This window comes from Pinus tabuliformis, chromosome 2_1 (genome assembly GCF_031772625.1).
Source record: "Pinus tabuliformis cultivar Carrire ecotype Pingquan chromosome 2_1, CPIR1, whole genome shotgun sequence".
In the NCBI taxonomy this organism is placed as follows: domain Eukaryota; kingdom Viridiplantae; phylum Streptophyta; class Pinopsida; order Pinales; family Pinaceae; genus Pinus; species Pinus tabuliformis.
In genome coordinates this window covers 732,792,981-732,819,493 of record NC_142299.1, presented here as the reverse complement: position 1 = coordinate 732,819,493, position 26,513 = coordinate 732,792,981, and the positions used below count along the sequence as shown (strand labels likewise).

Genomic DNA, 26,513 nt, shown 5'->3' with positions numbered 1-26,513 from the left:
GATCTTTGTCCCGCTATATTGGTGGGCCAAAACGGAGAAAGTGGTGGCAATGGTGAAACCTTTCTTCTGGAAGTAAACCCTCTTAGTTGGCTTAGTTTTTCATCAAAAACTTTGATAATTCAATTAACATTATTAATAATTAATAATAAGTAACCCACTATTATTTAACCATTAATATTTTTTTTTATTTTTTAATAAATATTAAAATAAAAATAAAATAAAAATAATAATATTAAAAAGAAAATCTCATAATTATTTTATGGAGTATAAAGTGAATAATATTTAAGATAATTGTGTGATGGAGTATAAAATTATATAAAATATACTTAAGTATTTTTATGAAGGTCAATCATAAGAAGAGATATAGAAAATAATTTTAAATAAATTTTATTAGAATTATATAAACAAAATTGTGTTTTATTATATTTATTTTTGATAATAAAGATTCAAAAAATAATGCGGGTTTCTTTATTAGTCATTTTTAAAATATTAGTAATAGACAATATACACAGAAGAAGAAAATTTTAGAGCTAAATAATTTTAAAACAACTTGTTCTGTAATTACAAATACCAGCATAACTTTATGATCAAATAAAGTGAGCTTAGTAAAAAAAACATCACACATTTGTGTCACAAGAAGAAACAAGGATGCTAGCCCAAATAAGAGAGTCCTAATTAGGTTCTGGAACGAAATTCTCTGATGGCGAAGATCTACAACAGTGAAGGATCTGAGGCGCTCGTAATCTGCGGCAAAGGAAGGCGTGAGGAAAAGGCAAAGGTCTGCGACGGAGGATCTGTCGAGAGAGCGAGATTCTGCGGCTCCCTCCTCCAACATGATGTGAACCAGAACTCCGCTTACCTTCAAAGGATGGACAAAGCTAGGGTTCCACAGATCTCTGTAGCAGAGGAGACTGTTGACACTGGGGTTGCATCTCTTGGCCAGTATGCAGATGGACAGATCTGGAACTATTGTTTTGAGCCAGATAGATCAGGAGGCCATGAGATCTCCCTTCGATTTCTTACGAAGGACATATCTAATTTGGTTACTATCTATGAAAGCGAGGAAGAATTCTATATTCCAATCCACTTATTGTTCTGGGCTAGATACACATCTTCAGAGTCGTGTCAATGCACACTCGGATCTACCCTCTGCGTTGTCTGGGTTCAAAGATCTGCATCCATGATTGGATCGATCGAGATATCTTATCAACTTACTGAGATTTTTCTCTCTGTCGAAGAGACTGCCTGTTTCATCCAGGCACCACATAAAATGTGGATAGCCAGCACAATGCAAAGTCGATCTATTCTAGATCTGTCCATTTTAGATCCAAATTTTTTTTTTTCTCCCAGGCAAGTCCGATCTGAAATAAATCTATGCCCATTGGAACCCTTTTCTCTGGCTCGACCCTCCATCATTAGAAAACGGAGCACAATATGTCTTATGCCCACAATGCAGACTCCGTTCGAGGATTCCGAGGCGATATATATCCCTGATACTAAATATGTAGCATACGTTCCCCTAAATCAGGAAGAATTGGTAGAGCATAATACTGTACAATTTTTTATAAAAACTCTTGCTCGAAAATCATCATGAGTTTGGGTACAGACATTGGACAAGGTTTCTCAACTGAATCAGAACATCATGATCAATCTGCGCTATTCACTGCATCTACAAGACTTGATCTATGGTGGCAGTTCCGTCCAGGATGATCGAAGTCTACACGATTACAACACTCATCCCGCGACCACGATCATCCTAAATCTCGGATTCAGAGGCGGAGCTGTGGGATCAAGTAAGTCAGAGGAAATAGGTGGAGTTGTCGGATCTAGTTTACCCAAGGGTAGAGAATCAAACGAGAATCATATCAAGGGCGGTCTCTCCTACAAAAACATTTTACAAGGGCAAGGGGATCCATAACAAGTTCTCAACACTCCAAGTCAAGTCCATACATAGTGGAACAAGTAAATTACGTCCTAGAATTGGTCATAGATATCTCATAAACAAACAATCTCTGCTCAAGTTATGAACCCCAAGCCACCATTTGCAGATTTAACAATTTTAGACAAAAACCAATGGATCTATTAAGTTCTCAACACTCCAAGTCCATACATAGTGGAACAAGTAAATTACGTCCCAGAACTGGTCATAGATATCTCATAAACAAATAATCTCTGCTCAAGTTATGAACCCCAAGCCACCACTTGCAGATTTAACAATTTTAGACAAAAACCAATGGATCTATTCCATTGGATCTTCACAAATTGGACAACAAATTGTGAAATACATCTTTTCTCTAAAGGATTCTTCATCATAAAGTTTGCATCATCTTAGGATGGTGAAATTGTACTCCAGGAAGGCCCATTGTTTTTGGGATCTAACGGGCTTTTCATTAGCCCATGGTTCCAAAAATTTGATGCAAACACCATGAATGTATCAAAAATGTAGGTGTGGGTTAGGCTTCATAATCTCTACCTACACTTCTTGCATGACCGAGTGCTAGAAGGCATTGGGAATATTTTAGGAAGACACATAAAGACGGATACACAAAGAATGGTGGAAGGAATTTATACTTTTGCTCCAATATGTTTAGAAGTGGATCTCAGTAAAGGCTCTTTGGATTGGGTACAGTTGATACACAACAAGTAGAACTAGGCCTGGTTCCTAGATTTTGAGAACACAACCTTCACATGTTGAATATGCTGACAAACAATACATCTATTTGGAGAACACATCCTTCACATGTTGAATATGCTGACAAACAATACATCTACAAAAATCATGCCCTGAAGCCAAGAAAGAACCATGAAGGAAGAAGAAACTAGGGAAGTAGCCCAAAGGATAGAAATTTCCCCCAAATGAGCTAGAAGAGGAGGAGGACGAAGCAAAAAAAGAACCCACTTCCAATGTGGAAAATCAGAAATCACAAGACAATGAAGGAAAGTGGGAAGCATCTCAAAACCAAATTGGTTTACCAATCATCATGACATAACTTTCCAGGATATCAAAAGCAAAGGATTGTAACAGATACAAATGTCATCATGCATTAGACAACTCTAATTGAGACAAGGAAAATCCAAGAATAGAATAAGGAAATCAACTAGCCATTGTCTCCTCATCACCATCTCAAGGAGAATAGAGAAAGGTTGAAAAAAAGAAATGGAGAAAATTTTAATCTTTTCCCTTCAATATTTTAGTTGATTAGTTTGTATTAGTTTATGATCATTAGTCCTTGACTAGATGATGGAATCCTTTCAAGCATCTGCAACATGTAATTTTGTTTTCATCAATAAACTTATGATTTTTCCTTGGGAGAAAAGAGAGAGAGTCCTAATCAACATCCATGATAGTTGTTGGAGAGGCTTAATCATGACCATTAGAGGCAAAGTCCCAACATGTAATAAAAGTATCAACGTCAATTGTGGAAACAACAATCCACACATCATTAGGTTGTTACAAGCCTTTGGGTCCCATTAAGAATACCAAAATAAAATTGTGACATTTCATTTCTACTGATGGAGGTGTACATGTCATGTTGTTCACTCTCTTATCTCTCCCAAACTTTCCATCCAATGTAGTGATGGAGTTCAATGTGAACCAATGAAGTAAGATTAATAGACCTAGAGCAACCCAATATAGGGTGAAAGGGATGTAGTATCAAATGGATAAACACTCAAAGGGGTGCATATTTGGTTAACTAATGGTGCTCTTCCCAATGTGTAAATGAAAACATGATAATATTCAAATATTTCTTGATAGTTCTCCATTTGTAGGAGAATGTAACTCAATCTACATAAGAAAATTGGCATAGGTATATATTATACCACCATATTTATGAGTTGAAACTCTCATTACATGAAAAATTATCGAGTGACTTATAGATCTAAGTCACATCGGAACTCTAATAATAAATTAAGAGACCGAACACTTTATGCCCCATGGGAGGTAGTAACCTATAAGGGCATCCAATCATGAGAAGATAGGAGGAAAAAGGCATCACAGAAAAATGTGATCCACATACAAATCTTAGTAGTGAGAAAACAACTTCAGAAAATACGCTTTTTTGTTTTCAACTTGCCAACATGGAGGAAATTGTGGGTTATGGTGTTTTCAACTTGCCAACATTGAGGAAATTGTGGGTTATGGATCCTTAAGTGTGATAATTTTTCATCAATAGTGAGGGCACGCTCCTATCAAGATTTTAGAAAACCCATAGGTACCAAATCTTGTTAGTTTTTCCCTCCAAAAGATATCTTGTTATTGCATGGTAAAATTGTAATAAGTGAAGGTTTGTCACCATAATGGGGAACTTGAAGAGTGTATAAGCTTATGTTGTACATGGTGTTAACTTATCCATTGTATTAAATCTACAATCGTTCATGTCATCATTACCTATGATGGATATTTATGCTTAAGGTCAAGCTATAACAACCAATTCCTTTTACATTTATTAGGCATGTTAGAAGAATATGGAAAGACACATAATAGGAGATTGAAGGCTAAGAACCAAGTAGATTTAGCCAAAGGATTTCCATCATATGGGATCAATGATGACGACTAATGCAATGACCATTAAATGAAAACCTAGTCGTAAGAGATATCTCATTTTAGGAGAGGAATGTTTTTAATTCCTCTTAGGCTTTCCAAACATTTTCCACAATCAAGGTGACTAAAATATTTACTTTTATATGGGTTATTAGGATAGATTAAAAATAATTCCTCACTAATCCTTCTTGTTAAAAGGTTATCCTTATTTAATATGGTGTCCATTGAGGTATTTTTACGTCTCAATAATTTTGAAAATTTTAACCACGAGGTTGGCACATAATGCGTGCATCTTCATTATATTGTTAGTGATCCCCATACCTCCAAATTATTGACGGAGTACATCCAATTTCCAATCTAGTTCTATGTTAGTTACTCTATTTGCATGTTTGGGCTAGAGGAAGCTGTAGAGGGTTTCTTATGGTGTCTTGTACCGTACCTTAGATAATTCCAACCATGAATAGTAATAGACATTTGTGCTTACTATAAATTTGGAACAAATCTAACTTAGCGAAATGCTCTATTATTTTGGTAATCTAGTGACTAATTCATTATTTATTTAGTTTAGAATTAGACAATGTTATTGATAATACTTTTTTTTGTCAATAAAAGAAATTTGATTGATGTTTTGTTAAGTAAACAAGAGGAATATTTCTCATTATGTATTTAAAACAAAATCATTGTCCTATAATAAGATATGTCTCCTTGTTTAAACATGTCTTAATCACATTTATTATATTGATTATTCTCTAAACCCCTTAACTTGTATCTCCCTAGCTAATAGGTGATATTCTCTAGCCTTTTGCGAAGACATAATGACCTATCAATGTGAACAATAACAATAATATTAAGAAAACATAATATCCTCAAGGAAAATTTGTTAGTTTATTAATTTGGCCAATTTTCCTTTAAGTAGGATACTATGGTTCCAATAAAGATGCATAAATAACAAGGGCTAAGAAAGAAAAGATAAATAACTCCTACATGTATATTGAAGGCTAGAAACATGTAACTATATGATTATGCAATATGACACCATTAGAGACGATTATCAAGAAGAAGAAGATACCCTGAGGCTATGGATGTTGATTATAGAAACAATTGGAACTATGTGTGCATTCTCCTTGGGAGGGACATCATGAATGTCAACCTTGTGGTCCATGTTTGACATTACTATGGTACATCATGTTATTTATTTGATGAGGTCACCCTAGATACCACCTTCATTATATACGATTCGCATTATTAGGTTCCGTGGTATGACCTTTGTAAGTAAGTCATGCTCATTATCTACATCAATTCCTCTCAATTCAATTTGAAACCATCCTTACCTTTTTATCATTTTAAGAACTAAATAATTCAAAATGTCACTTGGAAGGTGCAATGTAATAAGGATGATATATTGTTGGAAATAAAAAGGTGTCCTAACTAGTTTTTTCTTGGAAATTAATAATGAACTATGTGATGTTATAGAACCAATATGAATGGTTAGAGTTTCAATCTCTAAATCCATGTAGATATGTATATTTAGAAGAAAATGTAGGTACACTACATTTTTTACGTTAATAAAGAGAGAAATAGTTTATAGCTAAAGAGGTGGAAAGAATGAATTCTTTGTATGTCTCATGAGGACTAATAAATGGCAAATAAGGATATTTAGATTCCATGTGATGGTTCAATTATTTATCCTTATGTTAATTTGAACTACTGTAGACAATATGAAATCCAAAACAAGAAGATGGTGTTGTCGATGAGAGGGATTAGTGATGTGCACCCTCATTGCTAGCTTATGATGAGTCACTTGATAACGACATGTAACCAAAATTAAAAATGCAATGTCTATGAGGTGTTATAGAAATAGGTGGTTGAGGAGAAAAATGGTGGTAGAGAGATGATGTGACCTAGCTTGAGAGAATCATTAATAAGTTGAGGTGCCATGTTTAATAACCCTTTTCCAAATGGGAAGGAATGTTTCCTATAATGGATCCATTAGTTAAGTTTCTTAAAACATAGATTATCCCAAGAAAACATAGGGTTTAGTGGAGCCTTCTTCAATGAGATATCACCAAAGTGTGAGTGAGCTATTGGGGTCATGGTATTAGTAGGAAGGAGGAGGTCATACAAATTGAATGAAAATACACAAATTTTATTATGTGGTGGAATGTATAGTGGTAGTGAGGATGGAATGAGATAAGGGCTTAGAGAAAGTAAATTTAAGGTACATGGTTGTATGAAAGAAATGATATGAAAAATATAGAGGGAAAGGAATTCACAAAGGATAATTTTCTCAATGACATCGGGATGAGTAGGATCACCGTTAGCTAAATTGCATTTATATACTTTCTTGTCTTTGAAAAGAGTGTAGGTATTACAATGAACATCACAAACATCCTTGCATTTTTTATTGTAGGATAGTCCTATTACTAGATCACAATAATAAATTCTAGAGTCATCACAATTAAAAGTGTCATTAAAATGGTTAATAATAAATATGAGTATAGATGAGTAGTTAATCAGCAATGAGCACCATGTTATTGTACACACTTGAGATCATATCGAGAGGCACGAGGTGCAATAGGAAGAATATACATTACAAAAGGTTGGAAAATATTATAATCTTTTGGTTTCCATTATTAGGTATGATAGTATCTAGCTAGTATTTGATGAAGAAATTATGAGTGAAAATGAAGTTAGGAAATAAAATGGTATGTTTCAATGTGAGAAGAGGGATATATGGGTTTGAGGTTTTATGGTTTTGTAAGGATATGCTTTAATTATCTAAGGTAGGAGAATGATCAGTTGGAAAGTTTTCATACCTAGATAAAGGATTATCCATAAATAATTATTGGAATTCAACATGGATTTGTTGAAAGTGACACCATTTGTTTGGTTTAGGGAAGGAATTAATAGGGAATATAGGGTCTTGTGTATGATTAGGAGAATGATGGATAATAAGAGTGTTATGAGGATGAGAGCTAGTAGGAGCGTTATATTTTCAAGAGGGTTGAAAATTAAGGAACATCCGAGATTTGTATTCAAAAACCATGACACAAATAAATGATTTTCAGTGGAATTACTTTCAACCAAAGAAACCTTAAAATAAAAAACAACAAATAATATTGAATATAAATTTCATAACTACGTTATTTATATCTAGAATATAGAGATGAATTGAAGCCATGTAAACAACACGATGTATTGTTTAACTACATATCTAGGTGGTTGATGTATCTCCAATCATTTAACCATGTGACAAGTGACGTTTCTTGGGACATAAAAGCAATGTAGAATGGTATCAAAAAATACTTGCCCCGTGTTGATGATCTTTTTAACATATATGGAGTTAGCATCATCATCGAGCTTAATATGGACTACTTGTTTTATATAATGATATTTTCACCAGAAAAGGAAATTACTACGAAATAGTTTATAGGAAAGTGTAATAATTGAGCATACATTCAAAAACACGTGTAAAATTAGAGTGTAAGGGTATGAATCTTCGAATAAAAAAATTATCCATTCAATTGTATACCATATTTTGGTGGGTTGGGGTTTTATATGGATCACTACCTATGAGAGTTTCATAATATCTATATGTAAGCATGCTTGAGAGGTTTTGGTCACATTTGGTGATGATTCCCTTGTTGGAAATATGTTGTTAATGATGTCAATAGTATATTCCCTATTGTCAATAGGTTTTCCATTAAGCAAATGGTTGAAAATGGTGTGAGCTGGTGGCATGGGTGTCTCGGAAGAGTAGATTCTAGCCATAAGAAGGAGGGTCATGGTGCAAAGAATAACATATAGTTTGAAGCCAATTTTTTAGGTAGTAAATGAGCTCAAAGACTACATTGGACACACTTAACCAAAAATTTCTCTCAAAGATATTTCCAATGGTATAAATAACTTTGCAAATTGCCTCCTGGATCAAAAGATAGAGGCAGTCAAAGTTGGGCCTACAAAAGTCAAAGATGAGAAGAATCCCCAGAGCCCATAAGAACATTGAGCTAGGGTAGTGCAAGTAAGCCTATAAGCTTGGAATCTTGGAACACTGTAATGAATATTAGAGTGGCGCAATAGGGTCATTATCTCGGAGGCCTAGAAGACCCAAAATTCAGGAACCCCATAAAATTGTAAGAATTGGAATTCCCAAAAGCTTTCGAGCACTAGGGCAGCTAGGATCTACTCTCTACAGACATCATATATATGAATAATATGGATCAGAAGTAAGGTGGTCCATTCCAGAAATCCTACAAGCTTGCAACCTATTTGGAATTAGAATTTCCAACAACATCGAGCAAAGGAGCATAGGTAGTTGATCATTTTGCGAAGAAATAAGACCGAGGGCGCATAGTAGTTATACAGGAAAGTAAGCCACCAATATGCCTTTAAACAATATTATCAGATAAAGTCTTAGCTAACAATCATAGGTATCAGTAATATAGTGAAAATAAATAGCTGGCTAAGAAAAGACGGCTAAAGGCCAAATTCGTCAGTTTTGGCAATAATTTCTTCTAGAAATTAAAAAGGGACACAAAGGCCTTTGGGCCTATAGAAAGGTTCTCAGGCACGACAGATGAGTTAGTAGCTATTTTGGTAGTAGCGATTATTAAAAACTACTTTGGGTTTTCACATGAATAGGTTGACAATTATTTTTGGAGTAACTGATGATGCAATACACTTGCATGGATAATTGAGTTGACAATTTTAGTTCAACAACACTTGAAGTTTGGTAGTTAAGCCAAACATAAAAAAAATTGGAAGCTCGATTTGGCACTAAAAAGAACACTTGGAGATTTGGTAGCAGAACATGAGTTAAGAGGCAGATTTGGTAATTCTAGTAAAATTGGAGGTTCACCAAATTTAGAAAAGCCTCGCTAAAACCTATAACTCACCAAAATTGAGGAAAACACCAATCTACCTCAGAAATTCCTGAAGTAACAGGTGAACAATTAAAGAATACTTAGGGAATAGGTTCATAGGACAATTTGTGAATAAAAAAAAGGAAAAAAGTAAGAAAACCATGCAAGAGATCAATGAACAAGTTAACCAAAGATTAAAGCCAAAAATATAAGTCTAGAATTTCTTAAAATCATAATTGAAGCAACAAAGGGATGGATGAGTGCAACAAATTATGAAACAATAGTATAGAGTCAAAGAGTGTGTGTGAGAGTCATTGGTGCAACATGATCCATGATATTTGTATGCATCAAGGGTGAAACAGAGACCAATCTTAGTATCTGTAAGGTGTTTCACAGATCCATAATTTTCATTAGTAATTGGGGTTGATGTTGTTGGTGTATATAGCTTGGTGTTTTCATAGTAATCATAGAATGTTGAAGGTGTTGGTGATCGAAGAAATTATTTAATTTTGAAGGAAGAATTGGCAATCAATGTTTCTTATATGAAATTGAATGAAAGAGGAACCATTCAATGTCTAACAAGTCGTATCTTAGAGATTATGGGTTGGTGCTCCTTCCAATGGATTTTGGTGAATAGTGGGCTTTGTAGCTCCATTCAGTTGCAACTAACAAATCTGAGAGTTGTAGCTTCCTCCTGGTTGTAGCCACAAAATTATAAAATCAAGTTATAGCTTTCCCTATGAATGAATTGAAGATATGTTTTGAAATTTTACTTGTCCTTTGTGTGTTCCAATGGGATTGTTGATATTGATTCATGTCATGGTTATTTAATTTAATTATTGAAGTATTTAATGGTGTCCCAATATTCCAGCACAAAGTAAAAAATAAAGTTTCCACTTGGTAAAAAGTCCTACAATATTGATTAACCTCCCACCTCTTAGTGTTGTCCTCATTTCCAAAAATTGGTATCAGAGCCAATTTACTTCAAATTAGTTTAACAACTTGAATAAGGATCAAGGACCATGGAAAACCCAAAAGGATGTTTTACTAGAAGGGCACTAATGTTCAATGGAACAAAGTATGTGATTTGGAAAATGTGAGGGTGAATACCTACATTCAATCACTTTGAGTTGATGTGTAGGATGTCATGGAAGAATAATATTAAAGGTATTAAACAATGGTTACGAGAGATAACCATTTGGAATTCTCATGCAATGCTAAATCAATTAATGCTCTACTGGATGATCTACCTAAATTAGAGCTTGTCGAGGTAATGGATTGCACATCTTCCAAAGCTATATCAGACAAGTTTATAAGTTGCTACGAGGGAGATAAAATGGTAAAGAATGCTAAATTCAAAGGTTATTGGATGAGATTTGAACCTTTAAGCATGCATGACAATGAAGATATTGCAAAGTATTTTTTAGAGTTGATGAAGTTGTGAACACCATAAGAGGGCTTGATGAGTGGCTAGATGAAGTTATGGTAGTTAAAAAAGTGTTAAGATATCTTCCTAAAAGGTTTAATCTGAAGGTGTCATCCATTAAATAAATGAAAAATATAAGAAATCTCACTTTCTATAAACTTATTGGAATACTCATTGCCTATGAGTTGAGGATTTTTAAAGGAAACTCTATAGCCTTAGAATCAGTCTTTAATGGAGAAAATAAGTTCAAGGATGAGTATGATCACTCATGCTATCAATCAGATGAAGGAGAAGACAACTTTGTGAAGAATCTCAAGAAAGTATCAAGAAAATATAAAAGTTACCCTTTAAATGTTTTAATTTTGGAAAATTTGGTCATCATGCATCAAAGTATCCTCAAAAGAAGAAGAAGGATTACTCTCATAAAGAAATATTCAAGAATTTTAAAAAGGATATAAAGAAGACTAAGAAGAGAGGTTTTTATATTCAAAAACATATCTCCTTAAAAAGTGACCCCAGCCAATCCTCAGATGAGGACATAGATGATGAGAGCCCAAAATAATTTATGATGATGGCCATAGATATTATACAAGTTAAGGTTATTAATTTTGATGATGAAGAAGGAGAAGTAGATCTTGAAGGAGAACTGGTAAGTGCTCTTGATGAAATAGAAAGATTGAGGAAGAAAAATAAAGTCCTAAAGGAGTCTTTAACAAAAGAAAAATTTGAGGTTGTGGAGCCACTACTCTTGCAAATAGAAGAATGCAAGAGGATTCAAGAATCATTGAACCAACAATTGAATTAAAAGATTCAAACATGTGAGAGGTTAGAAAGAGAGATCACATCATTGAGAAAGGAACCAGAGAAGGGTAAAACACAATTGAGTTTCAATCAAAAATTTGGAAAAGGAAATGGAGATTTAAATGAGATATTGGATGCTTAACATGTCTCTAAAGACCGTAGTGGTCTTGTATTTGAAGTTGAGACCAGCACAACAACTGAATTAAAAGGTACAAAGGAAATAACCTTTGTTCAAACTAAGAAAGGGATTGCACATTAGAAAAAGGGATACGGGAAACCCAAATATTAGATCCATAAAAAATAATATCAACAAAAGAAGAACGTTGGTGAAGAAAATCAAACTACCCAAAATTTAGTCTAGTGCATAAGATAATCTTCTAGGTACAATGTTATTTTTCGAGGGTATTGTTTCACATGCACTAGATATGGCCACAAAGCAACAAATATAATAACCAATCTATCTTACATGAAGCTCATATCAAAGAGAAGACATCATAAAAGGAAAAGAAGTCCCAGACATAATAATTCTTTTGCTCCCCTAAATTATTAGATGCAATGTCTAAATGTAAAAGCCCAATGTCTAGAAAGAAAATGAGAAATTAGAGCAATGTGATATTTCTTTGTATGCTTATAATAATGTGAGCCATTGGTATGTGGAAAATGGATGCTCGAGGCATATGTCAAAAGGAAAAAGAAAGATTTTGACAAGGGAACTAGTCAACAAAGGTAATGTGACTTTTGGGAACAATTCTCCTCATAAAATAATTAAAAAAGTAGTGCTTAGTCTATCAAATGGAAAAGGTAAAGCCAAAAATGTTTTATATGTTGATAAGCTGAAGCATAACCTTGTTAGTGTATCCTAGATGTGTGATCAAGGCTATGATGTTGTTTTAAAAGTCAAAAGTTTTCAAATCAACTCCACATGTACATGTGAGATAGTTGTTGAGGTTGTAAGAACATAAAATAATGCCTATGTGCTAAAAGAGGAGATGAAAAGGTGTTTCTTGCTGAAGAAAAATGAGATTTGGTTATGTCACAAAAGGCTTGCACGTATGAACTCTGATCATATAGTCAAGCGTAGAAAGAAGAATGATGTCAAGGACATTCCTAGGCTTTGAAAAATACAGAATACAATTTGTAAATCTTGCCAACTCAGAAAGAAAAGTCAATTTTCAACTAAGGTGAAGGAGAACTCATCATCAGAGTCATTGCAACTGGTACACATGGATCTATGTGGACTGTTTAGAATGTAGACACACACAGGTAATTTATGTTTCATGTTAGTAATTAATGATTTTAGCATAATGATATGGGTTTCCTTCTTCATAGAGAAATATGAAGCTTTTCATAAATTTAAAGAGTTCAAAGCTATGGATGAGAATGAAATTGATTGAAAAATAAAAATCATAAGGTATGAAAATGGAGGTGAGAACACTCCAAAATAATTTGATGTATTCTATAAAAAGAATGGCATAAAAAGGTAGTTTATAATAGCAGAGAATCCCCAACAAAACTGTGTAGCAGAAAGAGAAAAAAAATCTAGACTACAGTTAGCCAGAGTAACGATGACCAAAAGGAATGTTCAACAGATATTTTCGATAGAAGTTATTCATACAAAAATAGTTATCCTCTACAAAGCTCATTTCAGAATGAATAATGATGAAAATCTATATGAGCTATGGAATGTAAGACCTCGAATAGTTAAACACTTCATAGTTTTTAGTAGCAGATGCTACATCAAGAGAAATGAAAAAAAAACTTGACAAGTTTGATACGAGAGCAAATGAAGGCATTTTTCTGGGATATTCACACAACACGAAAGGATACATATTCTATAATAAAAATACCAACAAGATTATTGACTATGTTGATGTAAAGGTGGATGCACATGAAACAATGTAAAATTTCAAATGGGAACTGATACGATTAGCTGTTTCGCTGAGGTTGCAAAAAAACCAACCAATTTTGAAAAGTGGTGATGGAGAATATATATATATTAGCATAGCTCTTTACACTTTAATTTTTTTTATGTACATTAGTTTTTGGAATGTTAGTGATTTACATGTTGACTTTAAAAAGTGTTGATTTTGCATGAGGCCCTTTTTTTTAAAAGACTGCTTCTTTTACTTTAATTTTCTAATGTATTAAATGTGAATAACTATTTCCTAAATTTAACAATTTTTCAAGTGGTCTTCTTCTCCATATTTTTTTTTTTTTTTTTCGCAGTGAGGTATTTATTTTTCTCCATAGTTAAAGAAAAAGGTCAATATTTTAAAGTTTTGATATTCTACATATTTATATATCGTTAATTAATTTTCAATGCCCATCAAATAATTGTCTCAAAAAAATCAAATTTTTTTAACAATTGACATAGAAATATACATTTTGAACATAAATATATCTAAAAAAATTATACATTTGGATAATTTTTTGCTAGAAATGACATGTGAAAATCACAATTTCTATAGGAAAACTTTAACAAAAAATGGTTAAACAATAACTTTTTTGATCAATTTCATGTAAAATATTAATAATAATCACATTTTTTTTCAAAAAATGATGATTCACATAAAAATGAAAGAGGAAATCACATAATACAAATATTGAACATATAACAACATTAATTGAATACTTATTTTTTTCATAAACTATCAAAGTCAAAATATTACAAGAATAACTAAATAATAGCTACAAAAAATGAGCTTGATTTCCAAGCGTACCTTAACTTTAATCAACAATATCTAGTAATCCAAACTCTTCATCATCTAGAGTTTCATCATTGTCTTCTTCCACAATATTTCTACTTCATTTTTCTCATTTTCCTCTTCCAATGGATCTTTGATGTCTGTGAATATCCCAATGTACACCTTTCTGATCATTCCATCTAATGGTGGTAGCGGTTTACATTTTTTTCCACGCGTGATTCAATAAAATCCCCTATCCTCAACCCAATTTCTTTAAATGCAGAGCATTAATTCTTTGCTAAATAATTTTTCACTTTACTGGGTCTTTTTCAATGGAAATGCAATTTCTTCCTTTTTGTAGGAAACATGCTAGTGTTGTAGCTAATTATCAAGCACAAAGGAAATAATGAAGTAAATTATTATAATAACATATAAATTAAGAAAGAAGATATTGAAATTTAGTTCTATATAATAAAACTTACCTGAGCCTAAAAAATAAATCCAGAACCCAATCTCCATTTGAACACAAGTCTATAAGATAGTTAATCAATGACTGTGGTTTTTGATAAATGTTAAATATCTCTTATTTTTCTTCTTTCCTTCCATGTCTTAGTTTTTTCATAACAACATCATAAACCAATACTTGGCTATGACTATCTCCATCTACCCAATTAAGAAGCATGGACTTATAGCTATCATCTCTTGTCCAACAATGAATATGGATGAGCTCACAATCATTTATAATTGGTTGATCTTCACGGTTAATAACATTTGACTTTTTCTTATAACATGAAATAGTAAAAGTTCAATTAACTTGTACATAAATGAATTTTTTAACATTAATCAAACATACAATTTCAACACTTTACCATGTAAGTTGCATCCTTGAGTTTGTTTTCCCCGTGAATCTTGTCAATAACATTTCCAATTGTGTGTTTGAATGAAATGTCACAAATCTCCATAATGGTGATGATGTGACTTCTACAAATCCCACAACCACTTTACTAAGATCTTGATAAGTATAAGGGTCACTATCATAGTTAATGTTTGGGATATTGAAACCATGGGGAGTATGTGCAATAACTAGGGAATAGTCCTTTTTAAGTATGAGTTTAGTAATGTCTTCATAGTCACCTTGTATTACTTTATATTGAGTAGTGTGAAGCCCACTCCAAATGAAATGAGTAAGAATTTGATCAAGTTCAACATTCCTAAGATGTTGCTTTCTAAGTCTTTCGATCTTAATTTTTTTAATAAAGCTTCTGAAACTATCTGGTGTTTTGTTTGCATCCTTCTTCATCTTTAATAAAATAAAAAATATATGTATAAGTTATAAAATCTAAATAGTATACAGATGAATAAAAATGAATGTATAAATCAACATAGCTTTTTAAATGCAAGATAAGAATCTTTTAGTGCTGATATAGAAGTTGAATCTACGTAGTTGCGTACAACATCACCTCAACTATCTTCATTCAAAAATTTAACCATTTGTTCTTGTATTTTCATGTAAACTCTGTGACTGAATAGATAAAGTAAAAAAAGTTAACATAATGATATGTATAACAAATACTACCAAGAACAATATTTTATATTAAAAAGAAAATTATAATCTAGAAATAAGTAAAAATAATTCGGCAAACTCACTTTTGAAATTTCTTAGACATTTCATCCAACGATAATTCTCTTGACTTCACACGTGATAATATTTTTGTAACAAGTTTTTCATCCTTCACTCCTTGCAATTCTCTCCAAGGTGTGATAGCCATATCTTTTGGAAGCTGCTTTATTTCAAGACTTGATTTACTACCGCTACATATCAATGGTTTAGACTTTTTGACATTCTGATTTTTAATGCCAATGTTCTCCCACATGATAAAAATCTCATTAATCAATTCCCATATCTCTCCAGTTCTAAATGTCAACTGAAAAATGTTATCAATACCTATGAATATATTAGAATTTACTTTGTCCCCTTCTGAATTGATTTTCTCCTCAATTTGATAGTCTATTTCCATACACCTTCCTTTCAAAATTCTAGAGTAACATTTATATTATCCCCACCACATTTTTCCTCAAATTTATTATGAATAAATCTAACCCTTAGGATGAAATTCATAGACATGCTATATTCATTACCTGTATTATGGTCCCATGCCAATAAATTTTCTTATGTTTCTGATAAACCAACATAAATGATACATTTCATTGTTTCAAAACATGGGTTATTGGGATATTCCTCCATTAATTGCCTTTGAGCTTATACAAAATGGCTCCCTACAAAAACATAATAATTGTATTCAAAAAATTTTGACCTATCAAATTCTTCCTTTTTGGGAACTTGAACTAGATCAACAATAAGCGCATAATTAACCACGTGAGCATATGGATTGTACCTCATCAATGTCTTCAAGTTGTTAACATGCAAGTGTTGTGGCTTTCTAATTTGATATTTAAATTGTCATTCACTTGGCTTATATATTTGTCTCACATTAAGCTGAAATGTATGACCACCCTCAATTAATTTTGTCTTTTTCAAGTTATTTCTAATGACATTTTGTTTTGTTTTAATAATGCCATCATCTAAATCAGCTCCTGGTGTAATGATTTCTTGACTTTCTTTTGAATTTTCACTAGGATATTGACCATTGGATTTGAATATTTGATAATGATCAACTTTCATTTTCTTCCTTGTCCTTTATTCTAGATAAGTAACATTATCATCATTACCTAGAACAAAGTCATTTGTGGGCAATTTTACTTTTGGTGTTTTATGGCTCTTCTCCTTTTTAACATTAGTTCTAATGTCATCCTCAATAATGGAAAGATATACCTCAACGCTATTTTCAACTTGTTCATCTTCAAAAGTAACATGTCTACATTTGCTAGATTTATCGACGATAAACATTCTTTGTTGATCCCTTCGATGTAATGGATTGTAGATTTTTGTGGTTAGGTTTTTTAGAATATACACTCGGATATTCCACAAGTCCTAATGATGAGTCTTGGTCTAGGCTCAAAACATCAACAATGCAAAAACGAAAACTGTGGAATACCCTTTCGATGTAGTTTTGTAGCATCATGAATTACTATTTTTTGCTTGTTTTCCATATCTTATTTTGAACCTAAGTAGAAACTGTTGACAACATTCATAATATCTTCCTCTATTAAATGAATGCCTCCCAACATAATTGAAAGATTTTCAATAAAATTCTCTCAAATAAAATATCATATGCCAATAAAAACTAGGTTATAAAAATATAATGATACAATTACAATAACACAAAACACATAAATATAAATGACAATACTTACCATATCTTATGAAATGTCATTTATAATTTGTTTACACATCTTTGTAGATTCTTGTGTTGTGTCATACATTGACAAAGATAACTAATATTTAATCTTGTCATGTGACTTGGGTGGTTTTGTAAGTACATAAACAAATTCAATGTCTCATATCAAACAAATGTCTATGACTTTTCCTAACACCTCATAAAGTCCACTATTGTTAGGGATATGAACATATAGATATATTTTCAGTTGTTTTTTTCCTTCTCTATCTTTCACATACCATATGTTTTTTGTAATCTTCACTTATTTTGATTTCTTCTAGTATGTAATCATTTTCTTATTGTTCACAACACTTAATATATTTGTAGTTATTAGCTTAGGTTTGGTTCATTCAACAATGTTTTTTTGAGGATCCACCTCTAATTTTAGCTGTCTTTGGTCCATAAAGATTCACAAAAATCTTATTGGATGGAATTTTCCTACAAGAAATATACACATATATATACATCCATCAATTACAAAAAAAACAATAGCTTAAATAAATAAACGAAACGAAACAAAATCTAAAAACGATAAATAATCATAAATGATAAATAATATTGTGAAAAATAACCTTTAAAAAATAAAAAAATAAAAAATGTAGCCTCGTACCGCCCTACCACTTTGACCCAACGAGCCGATGGAGGTGGTAAGGGATGGGTTGCATGCTACCTCGTCCCTCGCCTCCCCTGCATCCCAACAGGCTCGTGGGGGTGGAGGCCTATTAGAGACCCGTGGGGTTAGTGGCCTGATTTTAAGAATCGACACTCACCCTTGGCGGGCTGGGTGATGGGGTGTGTACCGTCGGCGGGCACGATCAGTCCCACCATGCCCAGTGTGGATGCAGTGGCCTTCTATCTTCCATCGGGCTATCAGGTAAGCCTCACTCATCTCAATTTTTAATTTCTAAAAAAAATCTAAATTTCATTAATAAAAACATTAAATATTATTTTACTAGAATATGTTTTTGATTTGGTATTTTACAGGAAGATAAAAACCCAACTGACATATAAGTATTAGTAAACCTATTGAATTTTAAAACTTGCACATAGAAAAAGGGAAGCTAACCTTTCAAACGCGATAATATTTCATTGAATATATTGTCAATAACAATGTAGATGCTCTGCAAAATCGCTTCAAGTATTTTAACGAACCTCGAAAAGCCTTGATGTGATGTGAGGAATAGTGATAATGAAATTTATGATATAGCAGAAATTACAGAATTGTTTTACAACACAGTTAACGTGGGATTAATTTATTTTTATAAAAACATTAACATATAAATCTTGTTATGGAAATATAGTAAATTATGATAAATCGGACATTATAGAACATTTTTACTGCATCGTGATACAAGAATTTATTTTAAATGTGTGATAGAAAATATAATAAAAGATAAAAGAAACATTCAATTGTCTAGTAAATGCTATATAGTTTAAGTAAAAATATAATTTAGGTAAAAGATTTAGTTTAAGGTTTTAATTTAAAGATTTAGTTTAAAAGATTAATTTCAGAAGAAAATTTTAGTTAAAGTTTTTCAATAAAATGTAGAAGAAAATTATTGAGGAAAATACATGAAAAGAAATTTTTGGAGGGAAAAAAATGGGCAAAAAAATTGAGATGGAACTTTGGTGGGAAATTTTCGTTATTTAAGCTATATATTATTATTAGGAGAAAGTTCATTTGTATCATTCATCATCTTCTTTTTGAAAGGAATGGATTCTTCTGATAGTGGAGTTTCGCTTTGTGAAGCATCAACATCTTCATCGCATAACAACTCTATTCACATTGACGAATATAACAGAAATTCTTCCACTATGAATAAAGAGTCAAATATTCCACTTAGTCCTAATCCTAAGGACTATGAGAGTATCACTGATGAAGCGCAGGATGAAGAATTTCAAATAAATAAAGAGTTGCAACTTCCACTTAGTCCTAATCCTATGGACTATGAGGGTAAGGGAGTTGAAGATCATGATGAATATTTTCAAATAAACAAAGAGTCGTAGTTTCCACTTAGTCCTAATCCTATGGACTATGAGAGTAGTAGTGATGAAGAGCATGATAAAGAATTTCAAATGAATAGAGAGTCATGGTGTCCACTTAGTCCTAATCCTATGGACCATGAGAGTAGTAGTGATGAAGAGCATGATAAAGAATTTCAAATGAATAGACAGTTGCAGTGTCCACTTAGTCCTAATTCTATGGACTATGACAGTAATAATGATGAAGAGCATGATGAATAATTTCAAATAAATAAAGAGTCACGGTTTCCACTTAGTCCTAATCGTATGGACTATGAGAGCAGTAATGATGAAGAGAATGATGAAGAATCTCAAATGGATAGAAAGTCACAGTTTGCACTTAGTCCTAATCCTATTAAACTATTAGTGCAGAATTGATGAAGGCCAGGATGAAGCACTTAGTCCTAATCTTAAGGACTATGATAGCAACAATGACGAAGGGTAGAATGAAGCACTTAGTCCTAATCCTAAGGACTATGAGAGCCACACCAACAATGCACATGATGAATAATATCCAATAAAAATCGAGTCAAATTTTCCATTTAGTCCTCATTCTAAGGACTATGAGGGTAGCATTTAAGAAGGGAAAGATGAAGAATATCCTCCAAGTCAGTATTTCAAAAGCACAAATGATCATAGTGAGGAAAATATTCCTCATAATGAAGATGAAAAATCTTAGACACATGATGATCCAATGATGGAGATGTTTCCAAGAAATATTTTATCGAGGAGTAGGAGCAGACCTTTTTGTCTCAATCCAAGATGTTCTAGTTATACAAGGGGTAGAGTAGAATATCTGACAAGAAGAAGTTCTATTACTGCTCTCATTTGAAGTGAATGTTGTCAAAAATATTGCTTGAAACAAATGGATTTCAAGTTTCCATTAGAGAAAAGGAAGAGATGTTTGTCAATGAATAAAAACATGAAAAATTAATATTTAGTGGGGTGCATGCAATCTACATTGTTAGGTTATGATTATAATATTGGGTCTTTCTTTATTTGTATAAAGTCTCTCAAAATGCTTCATTGAATGGGTAATTTTCATCTGCCAAAAATCCAAGAAAATTTGGAAAAGGATCCCACATTTTATTCAGAAGTTCATCATAAATGACAATTTGGGCCATTATCAAATATTGCAATGTCATGGATGAAAAAATTCTTTTCAAAGCATGGATAGTGTATGCCAAATAGAGAGACAATACATATTCCATATAATTTCTAATGATGAGAAATCTACAACTTATACAAAGAATATGTAGAAGGTGCTGAAGGAAGTGCCCGGTTTATTACATATCAATCTTTTGTGAAGATATGCAAGAAAGAATTCAACAATGTCCATATTCCTAAGAAGACAAGGACGTGGATTTGCAGTACATGTGCTTCTATTAAATCAAAAATGATAAATGTGAAGGGGAAGAAAGAGGTAAGCATTCATAACATTAATTTTTTAAAATTGTATAGTCATCAACTATGAAAACATATTTATTAATGACTTTCTTTTATGTTGTGTTGATTCCATTGTCAAAGCACTTCAAGAGCATCACGAACAATAAAAAAGTCAAAGGAAAAATTTGTACAAGCATCGAATGTAGCGTTGTGATAATCCAAATAAATATTTGGGTTTGATAATTGATGGTATGGATGAGAAGAAAACACTTCTACCACATTTTGTTTGCACACCCAAAAATTTACAGGAGGAAAATTTTATTCAGTATCACTTGGTCGGTTGTATGGTCTTCAATGGGAAAATGTTGCCAAGGGTATACTTAATAGTTCCAAATATTCATAATGATGAAAATATGACAATAACCATAATCCATGATGTTCTTTCTCATTGGTCTGGTAATCTTCCTGAATTTTTGTATCTACAATTGGATAACACTTGTCATCAAAACAAAAATCATATTTTTTTTATATATCTAAACATTCTTGTTGAATTGAGAATATTTCAGAAGGTAATGGTTGGCTTCCTTCTTGTTGGGCACACTCATGACCATATTGATCGAATGCTCAACCATTTTTCAGTCACGTTGAGGAGAAAGGAATTTGGGAGCTTGCCATGATTAATTGAATGTATTAAGAAATCATACATGCCAGAGGCTATTTTTGATGTGTTGGAAGAAACTGTTGACATGAGAAGGTTTATTTTTGGATCACATGGTGAGGAGAAATGCATTGAACAAATTAATGAAATTAACTTCCAACATCAACTTTGTATTAAAAGAATTGATGGGAAAACACTAATATTGGGCAAGAAGTATTCACCTACTGCAGAATTGGGGTTGTCATTAGGTTTAGAATTTTTGAAGTTCATTCAAGATCATCCAATATTTTCCTCAAATATATTGTTATTACATTCACTTTCTGAAGTTCATAATGCACACAGGCAGAATGCAGATATAAGTTATTCTGATTCCGTCAGAGAAATTAAAAAACGTATTAAATATACATATGAGTACTTTGATATTGTTGATTCAGTTTGGTGGGAGTATTTTTTTCAATAATCAAAGTGATATCAGCTCAAGAACAACAAATGAAGATATACCATTGGAAAGTCCATTTATTTGGCTACAAAATGTGTCAAATGAACATGAGGAAAGAAACATTTTTGAACAACAACAATATCAAGGTATTATTAATTCTTCACAGGTAGATGAAAGAGAAATGTATATTGGTTCTGGAAGATCTCGTGCACAACCTAAAGCCATGGAAGACCTTTTTAGGGGTTCAATACAGGATATTAAGGAGGGTTGCATGATGGCAATGCTAGCAGATGGAGATCCAAATGGCTATCCATAATGGGGTTTTAAGGTTATAAAGGTAATAGCATATAATGAGGATGTTGCAGGTGTTGAGGTACATTGGCATGCCACAAATACACACCCATTCAATGGTGTGTACAAGCCAGAGATGGTAGTTGATAAAAAAATTGGTGGAAATAGAAAAGGAAAGGGTACAAATATAAATCATCGCCACATAGACCTCTTAAAATTGGAGGATGTTGACATACTTGTTTATGACTTCAGTTTAACAAAGAGAGGAACTCTTTGCTTCAAGACGATATAGATTTTGAAGAAGCTATTACCAGAAGAAACAAAGTTGAGATGGGTGTCTATTGAAACAAGTCGTAGATCCAAAAGAATTTTGAAACCTGAAATGGTGGGCATGCATGTGGACTAAGATGGGGCAATAGTTGATGAAAGAGAAGAATATGGAACATATTCACCTGCATCCACTCATTCATTTGAAGATGTGAATTTTGATGGTGTGCAAGAAAATACGAGTGATTTTGAATAATTGTCTAATACAATTTATATAATTGATGTTTTCATCTATCTTGAAATAATTTTTTTGATTTCCATATGGTGTTAAATGAGGTTATGAGTCATTTTTATGTTTCTTGTGTTATATGTTTTAACTATGATGCTTTTATTGTTTAGAGTATCTACAATGAAGAAATAACTTACATATCTAATTTATGTTTCATTCAATCTACAAGTATTCACATTTTGATTAATTTAGTCATGTAATTTGTTCATAATGTCATCGCTTAAATGTGTTGAAAACTTAGAGTTTTTTAATTCTATGGTTGAAAATTTACCAATTTTTTTATCTTTAATGTTATGGTTGAAAACAGTTAGAATTTTAGCAATCTTTAGTGTCATGTTATTCTATGTTTAATAACATGGATCTGAAAACTGAAGGAATATTAATTTGTTTCGGATCCCATTATTTCTTTAACATCATTAATAAAAAATGTTGAAATCATACCACAGAAAGAAAAATGTTATTATACCAAAAATATTAGTGTGGTTTTTTCCTCAAAAACAATTGTTTTTTGCACAAAAAAAATTTGGTTGTACTACCATTTTTTAAATATGTTGAAAACTAACCCTAAAACAACATCATCATTCAAGTATACACACTTTTCATTTTTAGAACTTTTTTTCATGTTTTTTTGGGGTTTTTCGCTACAGGTCCTGTTTTGAGTTTATAGTTATGGTTTCAAAGTTTACATTGTTATGGTGATCAAGAAGAGAAATAAATCACAAAAACTAGTGGTGATGAACTACTTAGCATTAGTGAGGAGTATGATGAGTCACCTGCAAAAGAAAGTGATGAAGAATCCTCTAGTCCTCAATTTAGAGATCCTCCAAGGTATGTAAAAAAACACCACCCAACTGATAAAATTGTTGGTGAATTGAATTCTGGAGTGCAGATAAGAAGAAAGCTGCTAGATTCCCTCATGCAGGCACATGTTGCCCTGTTATTGATGGGGGAAGAAAAATATGTTGTTTAATTCATTCAATATGAACATTTGTGAAAGGAAATCAATGAATAATTGGATCAAATAGAGAAAATTCAGGCTTGGGAACTTGTTACAAGGCCTAATAACAAGAAATTCATTGGAACAAAGTGGGTTTTTAGGAATAAATTAAATGGTCATGGAGAAGTGGTAAGAAATAAGGCTAGGTTGGTATCCAAAGGCCATGCTGAAATAGAAGGCTTGAATTTCAATGAAACTTTTTCTCATGTTTCTAGTTTAGAAGAAATAATAATGTTTTTGGCATTTTCTTGTTTTAATAAATTCAAAATCTATCAAATGGATGTTAAATATACTTTTCTCAATGGAGAGGTATAGGAGGAAGTATACATAGAGAAACTACAATGTTTTTAGCTAACGAAGAAGCCAGATTATGTTTGCAGACTGAAGAAGCCTTTTTCTGGTCTAAAGCAAGCCCCTAGAGCTTGGTATTCCAAGGTAGACAACTACTTGGTCAAGTTTGGATTCAAAAGAGGTGTAGCTAAAAAAAACTTATATGTCAAAGGAAAATATAGCAAACTCATTGTGGTGGTTGTATATGTTGATGGTATCATATTTTCTAGTGATTCAAATTTATTTAGCAATGAATTACAACTGATATGAAGGTTTATTTTGAGGTTTTAATGCTGGGAGAGATTTCCTATTTCCTTGGATCAAATATTGTGTAGACATCGAAAGGAGTTTTTATCTCTCAAAGTAAATGTCTCAAAGAAGTGCTAAAGAAATTTGGCATGGAAGAATGCTCCTTGATGAGCACTCTAATGGTGATAGGTTGCAAACTTCACAAGATGAATGAATCTCCAGTAGTGGACTAGAATTTATACAGATCCATCATTGGGAGTCTCTTGTATTTGACAACATCAACAGTAGACATAACACAAATCATTTCTATATTTGGAATATTTCAAGCAACGCACAGACAAAGCCATTTACTAGTATCCAAGAGGATTCTTAGATATCTTAGAGAAACAATGAACTATGGTATGTGTGATCCAGATTTAAACAGGAATGCAACAAATTACAAAGATAACCATAAATACGGAGATGAAGTAGAAATAATACTTCATTTCATTAATGTTTCATTAATGTAAAATACTGAAATATGCTTACAAATAGAATGATAATAAGACTAGCTCAGGCAATGGTATCTTATCTCTGAGAAGAGTTATGGCGGCTACATTCCTTTGAACTATGTTACAATGAGGATCGAGGGTATAAATATTGTTGAGAAATAATGAAAAGCCCTAAACATCCAAAAACCTAACCCTAGGAGATGAAGCACCAAACTATGGGCCTCGTTTGGGTAAATTGGTACATCAACTTCCCAGGGTCGTAACTTTGGCATTTGATCTATGTTTGACGTGAAAAATACCTCGTTAGAAAGATCTATTCGAGGAATGGGAATTTCAGATGGGGAATATTAATCAATTACTGATGTTGGCCGTCATTTTCCCAAGAACCATCATTTAGGGCCTCATAACGACTCCGGATGTTTATGACGTGAAAAACTGCCAAAAATAGTAAATTGTGCTACAATTAAGGAAACTAAAAATTGGAAGAGACAGTTGTGGGGTTCCAAGTGGGATAGGTGGGTGGCGACCAACATCCACCTAAATCATTCCTCCTTCCTTAGGAAGCAATGGTCCCCATTGTGTTGACTACCTCCATGAAATGGGGAAACTTCTGCTGAACTTAGTCCCTGGTGATCTGTTATGCAATCTCTTATGTGTCCAATAATGGTGGGAAGCATGGTCGAGAGTGTTCCACATTGGAAACTTAGTGCAAGCCAAGGAATTGGGGAATTTTATGCTGCAAATAATTGTTTCCCACAACCTTGGTAATGGTTTGAGGACTATATCGGAGTGGTTTAAGCTTTCGATCGGCTCTTGTATGGCTTTCTTTTTGGAGATGCAACTAGAATTTTTCGCCCACTTGAAACTTGCGTGGCACTCGATGTTGATCATGTCATTTCTTGTACTTGGAATTTTCCAGAATGGGTCGGTGATATATCAGCCCATTGGGTAGAGGTGCTCTAGGAGTTAGATCGAATGAATGCTTGACTTGATAGTGCAATGGTACCCCTGTGGGTGAGGAGAAGAAGTTCCTGTATTCTTTCATGACCATATCCACCTGATTCCACTGTGTGGAGGAACCCATCCCACAGGCCATGGATGTGGCTATGATATTCCCCTTACTTTGAGAGCGAACCAAAAATAAAATCAATTTCCTAGGTTGGGAGAGGATGTTACTACATTTCTTAGCAGTGATCAAAGAGGTGTCGGTAGTTGGGGCTACCTCCGGTATCCTATATAATGAATTACCCAAATAAATAATAACAACAAGAGGCCTTGGCTCATACATAACATGTCTCTTCCACAAGTATGGTTGGCTTAATAATACATTACAAACATCAAGAGGTGCAACATCACATAACACCTCATCTATGAAGCGCTTGATGTTGTAGGGAAGGTGACACTATTGGCAGACTCAGAGATCTCGTCCTTGGTGAAGCC

The 26,513-nt window shown here is 32.9% G+C and overlaps 1 pseudogene; it reads left to right on the top strand.

The window, feature by feature from the left end:
* The window catches only part of LOC149202681 (potassium transporter 5-like), a 254,070-nt pseudogene that overhangs the window by 12,702 nt on the left and 214,855 nt on the right, over nt 1-26,513 (top strand).